General features: G+C 37.9%; 2 protein-coding genes across 4 annotated transcripts in view; one reads left to right on the top strand and one right to left on the bottom strand.

Moving 5' to 3' along the window:
- Window positions 1-4,810, bottom strand: part of Ctr1A (Copper transporter 1A) — a 47,618-nt gene extending 42,808 nt beyond the window's left edge. Inside the window, exons 1-2 of one of the 3 annotated variants that reach the window (XM_069300032.1) lie at window positions 4,617-4,810; window positions 1,278-1,314 (exon numbers count right to left, since the gene is read on the bottom strand). The gene's annotated coding sequence lies outside the window, so the exon portion shown is untranslated. The remainder of the gene's footprint in view (window positions 1-1,277; window positions 1,315-4,616) is intronic. The other 2 variants (XM_069299877.1, XM_045745512.2) reach the window with 2 other exon arrangements.
- Window positions 1-5,000, top strand: part of mRpL28 (mitochondrial ribosomal protein L28) — a 188,531-nt gene that overhangs the window by 127,889 nt on the left and 55,642 nt on the right. The gene's annotated exons all lie outside the window — the stretch shown is intronic.

The following is a 5,000-nucleotide window of genomic DNA, read 5'->3' as shown; positions in this document are numbered from 1 at the left end:
GTATTTCACCACTAATTTTGACTGGGTCATTTTGGAGGGCATCTAAGTACAGTACCTGACTCATCCTAGCAATTTAGCATCATCTGCAAGCCTATTCACGTAACTCTCCATTCTCTCTGGTAGATCACTTCTTTATAATAATCTACCAGAGAGAATAAAGAGTTACAATATGTTTGGAGATATTAAATTGCTAGGATGAGTGATGGACTTTGATGACTGTATTGCCCTCCAAAATGACCTAGACAAAATGAGTAGAACAACACTTGGCAGAGGAAATTTAACTTCAACAAATCTAACATAAGGTTACGCTTAATACGCAAGAACAGGCCACACTTAGCGTAAAAAATTAGGTGAAAATATAATAGAAACTTCTGACACGGAAAGATCTAGGGGCGATTCTGGATAGTAAGCTGTCAACATAGGACCACGTAAAGGGCATTATGAAAGGAGCCTATGCTACATTAGCAAATTTCTGAACAGTGTTTAAAGATATGCCCTAGGAAATATTAAAGAAACTTTACACGACTAACGAGAGCAAAATTTAAATGTGCAGCAGTGGTGTGGTGCTCCTCTCTCAAGAAGCAAAAACAAGAAAGGGTGCAAAGACATGCTACTAAAAGGAACCTGGAACTCTTAAGAACATTAGTCACAAGCAGAGGCTGGAGGTAGTAAACAAGCCAAAGCTAGAAGATAGGGGCAAAAAGAGTAGATATGACCACTATATAAAAGGTACACTAACAAATCAACAAAATAGATAAGGATTAATTTTAAAACCTTTAACTTCAAGAATAAGACATCATAGATTCTTAAATCTATGAAAGGAACAGTACAGAAAAATACAAGAAAGTTCTCTTTTTTGTTAACCGAGTTGTAAACTGTTGAAGCAAGCGAGGTGTTGGATGCCAAAATCATCAGTAGTTTCAAAAGAGTCACATAACAGAATTTGGAAGATGGGACACCATAATGGGACATCTGTTCTTATCCTGTAACTACACTTCATAGTAATTACACAAGCACACAAGTGAACACTTGAGTTGTTGTCATATCAGGAGTACACCCAGATAGAAACTAAAGGTTAGAAAGATAATGCATCAATTGGCTTTATAAGGCTCCACTGAGCTGGACACTTTCTTACCTGTTTCAGAGACAAACAGCACTTCAGTGTAATGAATCCGCACTAAACAGTGTGTGCTTTTATAGTACTGTTTTTCTTTATAATAAATGTAATTTATCAGGTCTTATTTGGGTGCACGAAAGATGTAATGCATATTACTTACCTTGGAAGAAGACTGTTTCTGAACTAATATGCAGCACCTGGGAAATAAAAACAATGCTTTAAGATTTAGGACATCTAGTATACAATACTGAAGGCACATTCTCTCAAAAACAACAATTCTCTTGCAAGTGGCACATACTTTAGGAGTCTCCTCCAAATAAAATTAAAATGCAGTACAGGTATAGCCTATTCCAAAAGATTAATTGTAAAATTATGCAAAATATAATTACAGTACAGTATATTGGATTTTCAGTACAAATTATCTGTACAGTGTACATTAAATCTTGTTTTTTCCCAATAGTTTTCCCAGATTATTATTTTTGTTTTTTGCAAGCAAAATACAGTAAGCAGTTTATACAATAGGTTAATATATTTATTAAGTGCCAAAATCATGATAAATAACTATTTTTATGTCCCTTGGGTAAATTCAGGTACTGTATACTATGTATCTAACATTTTGATGCAAGAATTTTGTTTCTCCTGCACCAAAAAATCCTCTAGAAGGACGCTGAATTCAATGCAGCTGACAAACCCGATTTCAGTATATACTGTATAATCATGATAAAACCAGAGCTACTGTATATAAGAATAAAAATATTGAAAATAAGTGTAGCATCACTCAGATGAGTCCAATTTGTATAGAACACTTACATGACAAACAGAACGTTTGTTGCATCAGAACTCTACTATGTCTACCCCAAAATTATTAAGCTTTTATTAATATAAATGGTTGAACATATCTTTGACCACATACTAATATAGTAATGAGTTTGTAACGTACGTTTATGTTAAGTGGAGTAGATTAGATACACAGTGTTTAGTGGGTTTTCATATTTATTTAGTAGTCTTGGATACAGTGTTTGTACTCGCTACAAGTTTGGAAAAGAAACAACAGCCTGGTTGTGGTGCCAGTACCCAGACATTGTAATTACCCCATAAAGCATCTTTCTAGGTGTTGATCTGTGATATTCCTACCAGTTTAAGGGCATTACCTCTACCCAAAAACCAAGAGAAAATTTAAATAAATTATTACACCTTTAATTTTACCATACAAATCATTTTCTTATGATTTTTATACAAAGCATGCACAGAATCGTGGAAGCCCAAACATTGCGTGTTTTAAACAGTTTCATATTTGATACCTTTTATTTGTTAATGTTACTGGAGATTATTCAAAAACCCAGGCAATTTCATAATATTGTTTTATGCATGGGTGCAGGATTTTTTTTTTTTAATTTTGCCCTGAGGGACGAGTTTATTGGGCAGCGCCACTCATCCTGTGAGTGGACATACCGCCATAGCAGCACGTACAACACTCCCCCTCCCCCAATAGGAAGAAAGCCTGCTGGATTGTTCATCCTGTCACTTGTACCCAGACACAGCTGGGACTTGCTTAACTGTCTCAAGTGAACAGCTTATCAAAAAAGAAGATTATCATTTGTGGGAGCAGGAGTTATGGATTTTTTCCACATTTGTGGCAGAATATCAATGACTTTACCCTTCACTTGCCTAATAAAAAATACTATACCATGCAAATGGAGAACAAAGAAGTGCCATTTTCTGATAATCCCAGGTGTAGCAACAGCCAGACATCTGTCACAATCCAAAGCTGAACCAGGTGTTGCATATCTCGAGTTGGGTTTGTAGGGATTGCCATGCCACGGAGGCTGCACTACACAATCCCCATGGCACAGTGGAAACACACGTGTCCCGTGCTTCATGCGCAATTTTGCCTGGGTTTGTATCCTGGCAGGGGGAAGAACTGACTTGGCGCCAATCCTTAACTGATGCCTTTGTTCACCCAGCAGGGAATGGGTACCTGGTTGTTAAAGGATTTGGCAGGTCATATTTTAGGGAAAATTAAGATTAAGGACCTGCCCAAAGTGCTGCGTGTGCTAGTGGTTTTACAAGAATATAAGAACACTTGTATATATAAATAAATAAAAAGGTCCAAAACTAGACAGCCTGTGACATCACATTAGTGACTAGAGACAATAAGTATGGCAGGATGAAGATGCTTTGGCACATTTCATTTTATGTAATGGCTCTGTTCACCTAGCACAAAATAAATAACTAGGAATTAGGCAACTGTTTTGGGTTGCAACCAGGCAATGGTCACTGGCCTAGATAAGGGAACCTTGATGAGCCTAACATGCTTTCTGTCCCTAACAACGAGAAAAACAAAAAAGACATTTCTATTTAGTTCACAGGATTCGTTGAAAAAAAAAAAAATGTCAGAGACAAGAAGCCTGTGTATATACAGTATATACTTTAGACTTTTACTGAGGTCTCCTCCCAGATTGAACTGCTAACCTTCCTCAGGATGCCGCTCCTCAACCCGTTGCCTAACTCCCAGGTACCTATTTACTGCATGGTGAACAGAAGAATTAGGTAAAAGGAAACATACATAATCATTTCTGTCCCGTCTGGGAATCAAAGCTTGGATCCCCACATGCGAGTCAAGAATGAAGCCAACTGTACTACGAGATCCTATGATATAAATGAACCTAGAACAGCCTTACAAACCTCTACGTTTTGTGAATAATAATTCACTGTGTCAAGGTACAGGCAGCCAGACTATATATATACATGTTGGACTTACATCAATGTCCCCGTCCCCTCCCCCCGATCAAAACTACTGACCCTCTCCAGGAGGCAACCTCACAAAAAGCTGACTAACTCCTGGGAACCTATTTACTGCTAGGTGAACAGTGCCATTAGGTGATAGGCAACACGCCCAACCATTTCTGTCCACTCCCATTGGACGGGACACTGAAGCGCACCTAGCCCAGCCCTAAATCACCAAAGCTAACAGACAGTAAACTAACATTACTACATGGTTCTGACAATTAGAAAACAAGCTTCGTCGAAATTCCTTCGTACGAGTTAACCGTAACCCCTTTGGGCACAGGCTCAAGGGAGCACTCTACTCTACCTGAATTTACCCAAAAGCCACACTAATACTAGTGGCCTCAACAAGAAGAGGAAGCCAGCGGCTTGTCAAAAGTCCCACCCATTTACCCTGGTAATTTTTCCCAGCTAAATTAAAATACAAGCATAAAAGCACATTCATGAGCAGTACAATGTGCTGAGCACTAAGCTATGTACCTCACTGCTGTTGTTAACACTTGTGTCTACCACCCTCCACACCATGGGTATCGGGTGCATAATAAATGAACAAATCCAAATAAACAGAAATCTACTGACCATTACAAATAGTCTAACACCATATATTTAAAACAACTAGCTTATTCACTTATAAAACAGGCATTCAAGAATATATTAATATATAAATATTAAGAATATATTATACTATAAGGATTATATATAATTTCATTACCAAGAGAAGGTGATTCAATTGTCTGCTGCTCGTTATTAATAACACTCAGCAGCAGCAGCCACCTTCCACTACTTGGTCACCAGGCCAAAGCGGTCCAGTGTGGTCCAATATGGGACAGAGAGCCACTGTGGTCCAGTATGGGGACGGTCAGCCACTAGGGGTCACTCACACACACACACACACACTGTTTGCACAGGATGATCCAAAAAAATTACCAGAGGCAAGCCGATGACGTCAAAGTGACGTCACACAACTTTCCCGCAATATATATTAAACATAAAAAGTGATTTTTCGCTAACGTTATGTTAATTTATATTATAATATGTTATGGTAAAATAGAATAGAATAGGTTAAGTTAGGTTGGGATAGAATAAGATATGTTTA

This window comes from Procambarus clarkii, chromosome 1 (assembly GCF_040958095.1).
Source record: "Procambarus clarkii isolate CNS0578487 chromosome 1, FALCON_Pclarkii_2.0, whole genome shotgun sequence".
NCBI lineage: Eukaryota > Metazoa > Arthropoda > Malacostraca > Decapoda > Cambaridae > Procambarus > Procambarus clarkii.
Note: the sequence above shows the minus strand (reverse complement) of the source record. Positions and strands in the feature narration are given on the sequence as shown.